The 10971-nt window shown below is 41.3% G+C and overlaps 1 protein-coding gene and 1 long non-coding RNA gene across 2 annotated transcripts in view; one reads left to right on the top strand and one right to left on the bottom strand.

Annotated features, from left to right (window-relative positions):
- Window positions 1-1041: 1041 nt before the first annotated feature.
- On the bottom strand, window positions 1042-4577 carry LOC308630126. Its single transcript, XR_014017764.1, has 3 exons — window positions 4510-4577; window positions 3224-3361; window positions 1042-1125 (listed from the first exon to the last, which is right to left on the bottom strand). It is a non-coding gene; the product is annotated as an uncharacterized lncRNA (long non-coding RNA).
- Window positions 3866-10971, top strand: part of ZFYVE9 (zinc finger FYVE-type containing 9) — a 192883-nt gene continuing 185777 nt past the window's right edge. The window contains exon 1 of the mRNA XM_081258501.1: window positions 3866-4187. The gene's annotated coding sequence lies outside the window, so the exon portion shown is untranslated. The remainder of the gene's footprint in view (window positions 4188-10971) is intronic.

The raw sequence follows: 10971 nt of genomic DNA, 5'->3' as shown, positions 1-10971 counted from the left end.
TTTTGTACTATTTCCTTATAAATATATTTATATATTTTACAAATCTATAAAAACATAATTGGGATCATACAATGATCTTTTTTACTTAACACAATTTGATATTGAATCATGAGCAGTATTCAATGTCTTTTAAAATTCTTTAAAATGCAATTAATAGATGTACAATATTTCTTTGTGTGGAGGTGCTGTAATTCATTTAAGGCTTTCCTTACATTTTTATGTATAAATCTATAGTAAAATATATAATAAACATCTTTTTGCACATATCTTTCTTCATATATTTGATTACTTCCTTATGCTTCATTCCTAAAATGGGAATTGTTTTGTTCCTTTTGAAATGACTCAAGTGACCTAACAAACTCCCAAACATCCCCAATTTCCTTTCTAAGTTTGTGTTGCTTTACTGACTTCTGGCTTGCTCTAGGGCTCTCCTGTTTGGTAACAGGTAACTGTGAATTTTGGGTTTGATTCCTGGCTATGATTGGTCAGAGGGGTGGGGGAGACCACAGCTGGCAGCGGCAGGCTGGGGTCAATTCTGGGCTGCAGGGCAACCGCCTGTTGAAGGGGCATCTTACTCTTTGGTGGACCCTGGAAGTTAACAGGTAAGGCCTAAAAAGTAACTGAGTGGGTGGGATGGACTAGCCTGATGCACATCACACTAAGCCACAGCTTTGTTCAGCTTAACATCCCCTGAGGTGTACTCTTTGCTGAGACTGGTTGTGGGCACACAGAGATGAATCAAACATTTACAATCTGATAGGGGAGACATACAAGCAAACACATACTGACAGTGTAGTATTGAGTACTTATAAATTGGGAAGCACAAGGATTATTTGGGAGCATGGAAGAGGTTTTGCGCTTTCTTTTAAACCAACTTTTATACAGTATATACTCTTTTTTTGTGTGTGTGGTATGCGGGCCTCTCACTGTTGTGGCCTCTCCCGTTGTGGAGCACAGGCTCCGGACGCGCAGGCTCAGCGGCCATGGCTCATGGGCCCAGCCACTCTGCGGAATGTGGGATCTTCCCAGACCGAGGCACGAACCCGTGTCCCCTGCATCGGCAGGCAGACTCCCAAACACTGCGCCACTAGGGAAGCCCCCCTTCTTTCTTTTTATTCAGTGCATCTATAGAAGTGGAGTTGGAGAGAAGGAAAGAAATTCAATAAAAGCAAGAAGTAGAATTTATCAGGTTTAGTGACCAGTTGTCCAGGACAGAGACACAAGAGTTAAGGATGATTCCTATGCCATTCACCAAGCCAGAAAATGAGTATCATTTTGGTCTGAATATTTTTTTCCCAGCTATAATTGACAAATAAAAGGCCTGAATTTTAAAGAACAAATTTTAAGGAGCAAAGAAAATTTTGTTTGGGGTGCTACACTTTAAAGTCATTTGAAGAAACCATTCTTAGAATACTGGCTTTCTGTAGTACGTATATGGTATAAAAGCAAAAGTAGGTTTACCAGGTTGGGAATAAGGAGATATTTTAGAGTCACTGAATAGAAGTGGAAATCAATGCAAAACTGAGGGTAGGGTAACCAAATCAATTGACAGCAGGTCAAGGTAGATTAAAATGAAACAGATTTACAGTAGGGGAGAAGAGAACAGATGAAAGACATCTCAGAGAGCAGATTGGGTAGGAAGAGTCAAAACAACGGAATAAAATAGTGGATGAAAAGATTTAAAGTGGACTACTGTAATCAGGGAAGTGGTTGTGATGATAAAGGCAGCCTCTTTGAGCAACGTAATTTGAATAGAAGGAGGGAAAGCGGGAAGCAAGAGGAAACTGGTCCTGGAAACAAATGAATCATCTGCACGTAGTAGCTACACCCTGGGTAGCATGATTATTCATAAACAAATGCAGATTTCCTATGGTGATAGTGAACTAGGCTTGGAAAGCACAGTGCTAATGTTAGGTTGCCATATTAATCTCAACTAAAGGGCCCATTTCTCTAGATTGAAATTTTTTTAGCAACAGTAACTTAGTCTTATAGTATTTTCTAAATACTGAAGAAAGGACTATTAGGGCATCAGATGGGAGACTGAAGGAATCTCAGGGTCTACTTCCAGCTTTTCCTTACGTTGGATGCATTTCACATGTAGAATGGTGGTAGTATACTACTTAATTCACAGCGCTGTTGTGAGGATGAGTCACAGTTTCCTTCTGAGCCCCAGTTTCTCGTTATAAAAAGGGGATAGTGACTTTTTTGCGATGTGACTCAGAAGTAGGTGGTGAAGGTACACACAGGAACAGCTTTCATTGATTGGAAGCGAGCTGTTAGATTATATTTTCTCTAAGGTGGCTGCTCAATTATTATTTGAAAATTCCCAGAGACCTTATATAACTTTCTCATTAAGATTTATTATTATTAGGACATAACCTAAGGTAAGGTGAAATTGCCTTATAATTCTTTTTTATACAGAAAACTATACTGGTTCTATCCTGATATCTGCCGTGCAACAGAATGTCATAGGATCCAGTATACTAGGCTGTATTATTCTTCAGTGGAGGGATGTTACATAAATCCATTAGTGAAATTTAGGGAGATTTTACCCAGACCAAGAATAATGACAAATGATGCACCCATCTTTCGATAGGAACGAACACACACACACACACACACACACACACAGATTGCGAGAGAAAGAAAAAGATGAGAACAACCTTGAATCTAAGAAAGACTGAGAGAGTGTTTTGGAACCAACGATAATAGGAACTAACATTTATTGAGTACCTTCCATGGGCCAGTTCCTTTACATAAATTATCTTAACAACCAGCAAGGTAGGCATCAGAAAACCAAGGTTCCGAAATATTATATAACTTGCCCAGGGTCATAAAGTTACACACCACAGAGCTGGAATTGGTTGTATCAGGATCTGTCTGCCACCAAAGTCCCTGCTCATTCTACTATACCACTTTGTGATAAAATAATGTATACTATTTGTAAAAGTATGGGACCACAGGATTTGAAGAGTTTCTCTCTTTCCCTATTTTCCCTCTGACAGTCTTGTTTCTTTTGTTTTTGCTTCTGATTTTGCAGCCTAGAGTTTGAGTGGGATGGAATATGGGGTATCTGTAAACAGAAGGATTCCACAGCCCCAGCTATATAACGATTTCCTTCCTTCAGAGCCTTACCAGGGATTTGGCAGGGGTTGGGGGTGGAAGAGTAGAGATGGGGGTGGGGGAGTGGGTTAGTTCGAAGAGATGGTTGTTCTTCTCTTACCTTTAAGTTATTTATGAATTTCAGGACAACTCGTTGGCTATTGTCTTCTCTTCCTCAGCATGTTATTATTATTTTTCTATTTTGGGGGAGGTTGGGGGTTAAGGGTTTGGTATCCGTAGGATAAATTCCTCAAATGCTCTGCCACAAGATCCAAAAAAAATTAAGGTCAAAGACAATTCCTTCAACTGTTTCGGGAGAGGATTGGGGGAGGGGGGGAAGGTTGGTTCTGGGTCACTCTTCTTGCATCCAGACACACTGAAGGGATTAGGAGGGATCCCCCTTGAATCATGAGAGATGAAAACGAGGAGATTCCCTCACACTCCTGCTCTCGGGTGAAGGTCCGAGTGACGGGAACGTTAACGTACCTTCTGGAGAGAAAGAAATGGTGCAAAGGTTCTCAGGGCCTGAGGACTGGGGAGAGGGGAGGGGACCCACCAAGGTCGGTGGGGACCGAGGGGCTTCCGGCTCCCGGGAGGCGTCGTCGGGGGCGGGCCGGGGGCCCGAGGGCTGCGCAGGGAACACGGGGCCCCGCCAACGGCAGGCCGCGCTCCCTCGCGTTCCCTGCAGCTCGTGCCCGGCCGGCCGCCGCAGTCCCCGCGCCGTAGCCGGGCGTGGGGTCCAGGGGGCGCTGTGGCCCAGCGGCGCCGGCGGCAGGAGCGGCCACGGCGACGCTGGAGGCTTCGCGGAGGATCCCCGCTTGCAGCACCTCGGTTGTCCCGCCGCAGCCTTGCGCCCCCGGCCCGGCTCAGCGGCGCTCCTGCGGGATCCGCGTGGCTGCGGCGGCCCGGGAGCCCGATGCGGCTCGGCGAGCGCTGGGCCTCAGCAGCAGCGGCAACCACAGCTCCTTCAGGAGTGGGAGGCTTCGCGGCGGCGCCTGGGGCCGGGCCGGTGCCCTCCGGAGGAGGCTGTCTGCTCAGGGACGACCCCCACGGCCATGCTGAGGCGGCGGCGGCCGCTGCTCGAGGTGAGTGTGGCGCGGCGCGGTCCCGTGCTCGCTGGCCTTCGGCCGCCCGGGAGGGTCCTGGGCAAGCCCTCGGGCCGGGCGGACGGGGCGTCCTGCCGCTGCGGCCGCCTCCCCCACCCCGCGGCTAGGGGGGCCTCAGCCCTTCTTTCTCGCGTCCCCCGGGAGGCCGGAGGCGCGTGGGGGGCGACTAGGCCCCGCGTCGCTGGGAAGCCCTCGCCCCGGCCTGGGCTGCGGGGCAGCCGGGTGTGTGGAGCGGGGGACTGGCAGGGTAGTTGGCACCCTTCGGGTTGGCCCCGGCGCCGGGCCGAGCGCAGCCTCTTACCCTGGGCCCCGCACGTACATCCCGGAGGCAGGCAGAGGACGCCTGTTTGCGAACAGCCTGCGCTTTTCCGCGCCCCATGCTGAGTCCCGCAGAGTCCCGGGGGGAGGGGCGGGAGGGCAGGGAGAGACAGCGCAGAAAGTGCGGGGCCCTGAAAGCCCTAGGAACTCCTGGAGTGTCATTCACCCACCTGACTGGGCTGAAAACAACCGTTTGCGTCTTATTTGAGGTGAAATTTCATCACCTACCGGTAGCTCATCTTTGCCTTCTTCTGTTACATTTTGCTTCTAAGCGTGGTTTGCCTTGGAGAAAGCCCCCTCCCAGCTTTGCGATGTTAAGTTTCCTAGATAAATACAATTAGAAAAATATCTTAAAAAAACAAAACAAAACACCAAAGTTCTGGTCCCCCGCCCCGCCATGAGAGAGTGTAAATATTTTAATGCCTCAGTCCTCGTTACAAGATTGTCTCCCTAAATAGATCCATAGGATAGATGACAAGAGGATTTTAAAAAGTCATGCTAATAACAGATACCTGATAGAAATAGGACATATTCTAAATTTTAGTAGTTAAGTGATTTGTTCTGGTATTAATTTTAAAAAAGTTAGTGATTACAGTTGGTACCATAAGTCAGATATTTGGGTGTTTGTAGTTTACGATAAATGTGGTTCAGGTTATTCTTGTTTCCCATTATGTATGTGAAGGTTGTGGGATTAATAAATACTTATAAAACTTTTATAATCCTGAAAAAAATATGCTTATTGTAGAAAGTTCAGAAAGTACAGAGAGGTACTATGCCAACCCTCAGTAAATGTTCAATAATGGGGGAAAAGTCACCCATAATCTCAAAACATTTTGGTGGTCATTTAAACTTTAAAATGGGCTTGTATTGTTGGTGATTAAGTTATTATCTCTGTATTAGGTTCAAAGTTAACTGTTCCATTTTACTGTTGAACATCCAGTCATTTGTATAAGACCTATAAAAATGTTTTACAAAATACATTGCAGTCATGGTTGAATTCATCAATTAAAACAGAATAACATGGGTAACTACCTAAAAGACCCCTGATTTACCTTCTGTGCAGCATGTGAAGCTCCAGGTCTAGGGAGGTTTTGTGTATTAAACGTTTTTGGGGGACCTATCCTATTCGATGCCATAGCCTTGAATTGTTTTTGTAAGATTTTTGCTTAAATATTTATAACTGTAAAAAATTGGCTCCATTAAAAAATTGGGGGGAGGTAGATGAATTTAGGTTTAAAAAAATCTAATTCAGTTCTTAGTGTGTCCCTAAAGACTACAAACATTAGAATCAGCTGAGAGTGCTTATTAAAATATGCAAATTCCTGGCCACTTGAATCAGTATTTCTAGAGATGGTGGTGGCCCAAGGAGCTTCACTTTTATCAAGCTCCCCAGTTATTAGTCCTACTAAAGTTTGAGAATCACTGGTAATAAGTTTAGTTAATTAACCTTGTCAAGCTGAGTGAAAGTATCTGTTTTCTAGCAAAGCTATAAATCTTAAGCAATACAGTCATTTCTCATAGTGACAGATAATGGTGGTAATCTTAGAAAAATCATATTTCTAGGGACAGCTGATTCAACCAACAAACATTTATTGAGAGCTTTTTCTGGTAGCTGTGGTGTTACAGAAGGATACCTGACCACTTACCTTGGCTCTTAATCTTGGACTTCAATGTCACTGTCTGTAAACTGCAGATAGTTATCATACTTATCTTGCAAGCCTTTTAGGGTAAATACATCTGAAAAAGCTTTGTAATCGGTGAAAGATCTTTATAAAATTTTAGCTGTTAATATTAAGTGCCAGGTCCTGTCCTTGGTGTTCTGAGAAACACAAAAATGACTAAGGTGTGTGCTAGCAGCTAGCTAATTGTAGAAGCAGGACATGTTTAATTGTTTTTAAATAAATTTATTTATTTTATTTATTTATTTTTGGCTGCGTTAGGTCTTTGTTGCTGTGCGTGGCCTTTCTCTAGTCGTGGCGAGCGGGGCTACTCTTCGTTGTGGTGCGCGGGCCTCTCATTGTCATGATTTCTCTTGTTGTGGAGCACGGGCTGTAGCCGCACGGGCTTCAGTAGTTGTGGCACATAGGCTCAGTAGTTGTGGCTCACGGGCTCTAGAGCACAGGCTCAGTAGTTGTGGTGCACGGCCTTAATTGCTCCATGGCATGTGGGATCTTCCCGGACCAAGGCTCGAACCCGGGTCACTTGCATTGGCAGGAAGATTCTTAACCACTGCGCCACTAGGGAAGTCCTAATGAACTGTTATAAGGCAGAGTCAGATAAGTGTTGTAATTGAGTGGAACATACTGGATCTCTATTTAAGGCTTCTATGTTTAATCCAGTAGCTTGCCCTTTAAGAATATTAATAATTTTTATGTATGGTCATTCCTTTTTCTTCTAATTCCTGATTCAGTGTTTTATTCTTTAAGGAGAAAATTGTATATGTTGCCTGGTGAGCAGTAGTTTTATGTTAACTCCTTGAGAAAGACGGTGTGAGTGGAGATGATCCCATTTCTTCCTGTTACATTCCATTCAGTAAACTTTTATTTGGCACCTGTTATGTGCTGGCCGCAGACTAGTTGCAGGGCACAAAGCTTCTTTAAAAGATAACTGCTTGGGGCTTCCCTGGTGCCGCAGTGGTTGAGAGTCCGCCTGCCGAGAACCCCGGTCCGGGAAGATCCCACAGGCCGCGGAGCAGCTGGGCCCGTGAGCCATGGCCGCTGAGCCTGCGCGTCCGGAGCCTGTGCTCCGCGGCGGGAGAGGCCACAACAGTGAGAGGCTCGCGTACCGCAAAAAAAAAAAAAAAAAAAAAAAAGATAACTGCTTGGATTTTTAACTTAAATTCTCATGTTGCTAAAGGGATGGTGTGTGTGGTGTGTTTTGTGGTTGTTAATTGCATGATGTGGTGCAGAATATGGAGTCAGATGTGAGTACGAATCCTTACTGCAATCTTACTGCACTCTTATAGCACTGTGACATTTAGATCCTGAGTTTCTACTTATGTGCTATTGGAGTAATGGTACCCCTCAGTAGTCAGGGCAGTAGAACAGGTTACATGAGATAAAAGTAATCAAAAGCAGTTAACTCAGTGTCTGTCACATAGAAGGTGCTCAATAAATGCTCAATTCCATTCCTCCTTTTGGAGAAAACAAAAACAAAAACTAGGCATTGGAATTTCTGTGTGACTTAAAACTTGGTAGCTTTAATTTTTTAGAGAATGAGTTTACTTTTGGAATTTTTTGAAATTTTTGATAGAAAACAATTTTGATCTTAACTATTACACATATTTTCCATTTCATTTTTAGCAAATAAATTAGCTCTTCCCTGTGTCTAGCTAATAAATTAGCCATTCTCTGTGAAAATATATTTGTTACATTTTCAGATTTTTATTCATTTTTCAATTATTCATTTTCAGTTTTACGTGATCTTTGATTTTACTTGTGTGTACCTAACTTGCATTATATAGAACAACATTCTTAGTATATAATAATCAGTGAAAGATACATAGTTGCAGTTACCAAATAGAAATAGTTCATATACTTAGTTTTCAAAAAGCAGTATCAATTTATTAAACTTACATTATTTAAGAATTGAAGAATCTTCAAAACATCAACTTTTCCATACAAAACTGCAATAGATTAGAACTAGATTTTTATAACCTGTCAGATATGGGGTCCAGTCTTTTCTTATAACCTGTATAACTCTGGACAAGTTTCTTACCCCCTTTAAGCCTCAATTTATTCTCCTATAAAACGAAGCTGATAATACCCATCTTATAGGATTATTGCGAGGATTAAATGATATAATGTGTAAGTCACAGATGTAATTCAGTCCCATGAGTCCTGGTAAATCAGTGTTACCCTTGAAGTGGAAAATATACTTCTTGTTTACTTCTGTTTGAAAGAGCTTGAAAGGTCATTATTTATGGAGTTTACTACCAAGAATATAAAATCAGTATGATCAATTTGTAAGTATTAGAGACTGCTAAATTAAGGAGAAACCAAGGTATCAGTATTAGTATTTTAACTGTGTAGTTAGTAGAATGTCTTCCACTTTATAATACTCCGTAGGTTTTATTTAATAAAATAATTTAAATGTTATTTATAAAATATTTCCTGTTAAAATTTTTCTTTTGAATTATTATAAATAGCCCATTCACAGAACTGAACTATTAGAAAAATTAAAACAGTATATACTGTTTTGTATTTATGAAGTACTTTTTGAGAGCCTTTAATAAAATACGGTAAAGATGAGGAAATTTCTTTGGACACACTGAAATCAAGAAAAAGGCATTGAATTCATATTGGGCAAGGGAGGCTTAATGCATGTTGATGAGGCTGTTGAGGTGTTCAGGATTTTATATTACAGAACTCTTTGTAAAAATCCTAAATTTTTTTCTGTAAATTATCTTTTAGTTTAAATTTCTTACATTTGTTTATTTAAGCTTTTGCGGCCCTAGCTTTTGACTATAATAGTTTCTTTAGTTGATAATTCTGTAGTGAGTTATCACCTTTTCAACTTTCTGATTGTTTATGATAATACATCCTCAAGGATATGTGACTTAATATCAATGATGGTAGTTCTGTTGCATTTTTAAAAATACAGAAGTAGTAAATTCATGCCTTAGATTAAAAAAATTAAATGGAAATTTGTTAAAAATTCTTTATTCTTTTTTATTTTGGCTGCATTGGGTCTTCATTGCTGTGTGCGGGCTTTCTCTAGTTGCTTTGAGCAGGAGCTACTCTTTGTTGCAGTGCACGGGCTTCTCATTGCCGTGGCTTCTCTTTGTTGCAAGACATGGGCTCTAGGTGTGCGGCCTTCAGTAGTTGCAGCATGTGGGCTTCAGTAGTTGTGGCCCTTGGGCTCTGGAGCGCAGGCTCAGTAGTTGTGGCACACGGGCTTAGTTGCTCCATGGCATGTGGGATCTTCCCGTACCAGGGATTGAACCCATGTCCTCTGCATTGGCAGGCAGATTCTTAACCATGGCGCCACCAGGGAAGTCCCAAAATTCTTTATTCTTATATGTAGTATAGTCCCCTATTGTTTGTTTCCATTCAAAGTATTAAAGCTTTTCTATGAGGTTTTATAGGACATAGTTCAGAGTCAGCAATAATGACTTGCTAATGTTTCTAAAGCTTTTTCAAACTAGTTAGGAAATTCTGCAGGGAACCATTATTTGAGTAAACAGAGTGCATTTGGGGCCTTCATTCTACATACAGTGGATCAGCCACAGTGTTTTCCCATTTGATTATGATCACTTTTAGATCTTTTAATGCTGATTTTGAACTGAGTGGGCTGAAAGTTATACAAGATTGTATAACTGGTTTGTTACACAATCTTATAGTTGCTTTGGATGCCGTAATTTCTGTATAAAGCTATAAAAAACAGCAGTTCTGGAGTCTTTTGGCTGGTATTAATGAAGAGGTAAGCATTTCTGTTTGTAACAGTTCTCTTCTAACCTCTCATGGTAGTTTATCTACCAGAATTTGTTTTATTAAAATGAACAAAGAGTAAATCATATGTTATTATTATTATTTCAAAACACAACAGAGCCTATCTCAGAATTCTGTTTATTAAAATAAAGAATGAGCAGTATCAAAATTTTGTGAAAATATTCCATCAAGGTTTATGTAATTTTAGTCTCCGTTTTTCATTTTCAGTTGAATGAGAGAAACAACCTCTAAAAAGTAATTGAAGTAAAACACTGCCAGTTTGAGAAAAAATTTAAAACTTCAGAATACATCATCTAGACCTCTTTGTAATTCTGGTGATGTAATAGCTGCCAAAGTTTTTTGTTTTTGTTGTTTAAAAAAATTAGTAGCTAAAGTAAATTATTTTTGAGATTGTTGTGAGGTCACTCTTGGAAATTTCTGCTCAATGGTTAAAAAACAAGGTTAAGATTCTTTATTCTGGCACAGCCCTTCATGGTCTGGTTCCAACCTAATCCATGGGGTCTACTATTCATTGGCCAATGAGTATTGTATCATATTATGCCTATAATAAACCTGTAGCTTGCCTGGGAATTTTATAAAATGTGTGTGGCTAAAATGGGAAGTAAAATATAAAATGTAGCTGCGTGCCCCATTATCCAGTCCTCCCAAGATTCCAGGTTTACAACATTTTCCTTGATTTCTTTTGCCTTTTATTGCTTATTTGTGTAATGTAAAAGTTTTGTCAACGGTGTGCTATCTTTCTGGTAGGTGTTTCATGTCTGTTATTTATAATTCTTAAAATGATCCTATAATACCCATGGTATCATGGATGTTCTACAGCTGAAGGAACTGAAGCTTGGAGAGTTTTATTGACTTTCCTAAGCCCACATCCATGATTCAAACCATATAACTCTGACTACAAACTCCACACTCTTTTTCATCATGTGAACTTCCCCATGTGTTCTGTATTTGTTTTCTTATAAGATTTTCCATAGTGCTTTAGGAAGTATTCAAAT

The sequence above is a fragment of the Mesoplodon bidens genome, assembly GCF_964165515.1.
Source record: "Mesoplodon bidens genome assembly, chromosome: 2".
NCBI lineage: Eukaryota > Metazoa > Chordata > Mammalia > Artiodactyla > Ziphiidae > Mesoplodon > Mesoplodon bidens.
The sequence above is the reverse complement of the archived record's forward strand: the minus strand, read 5'-3'. Positions and strand labels throughout refer to the sequence as shown.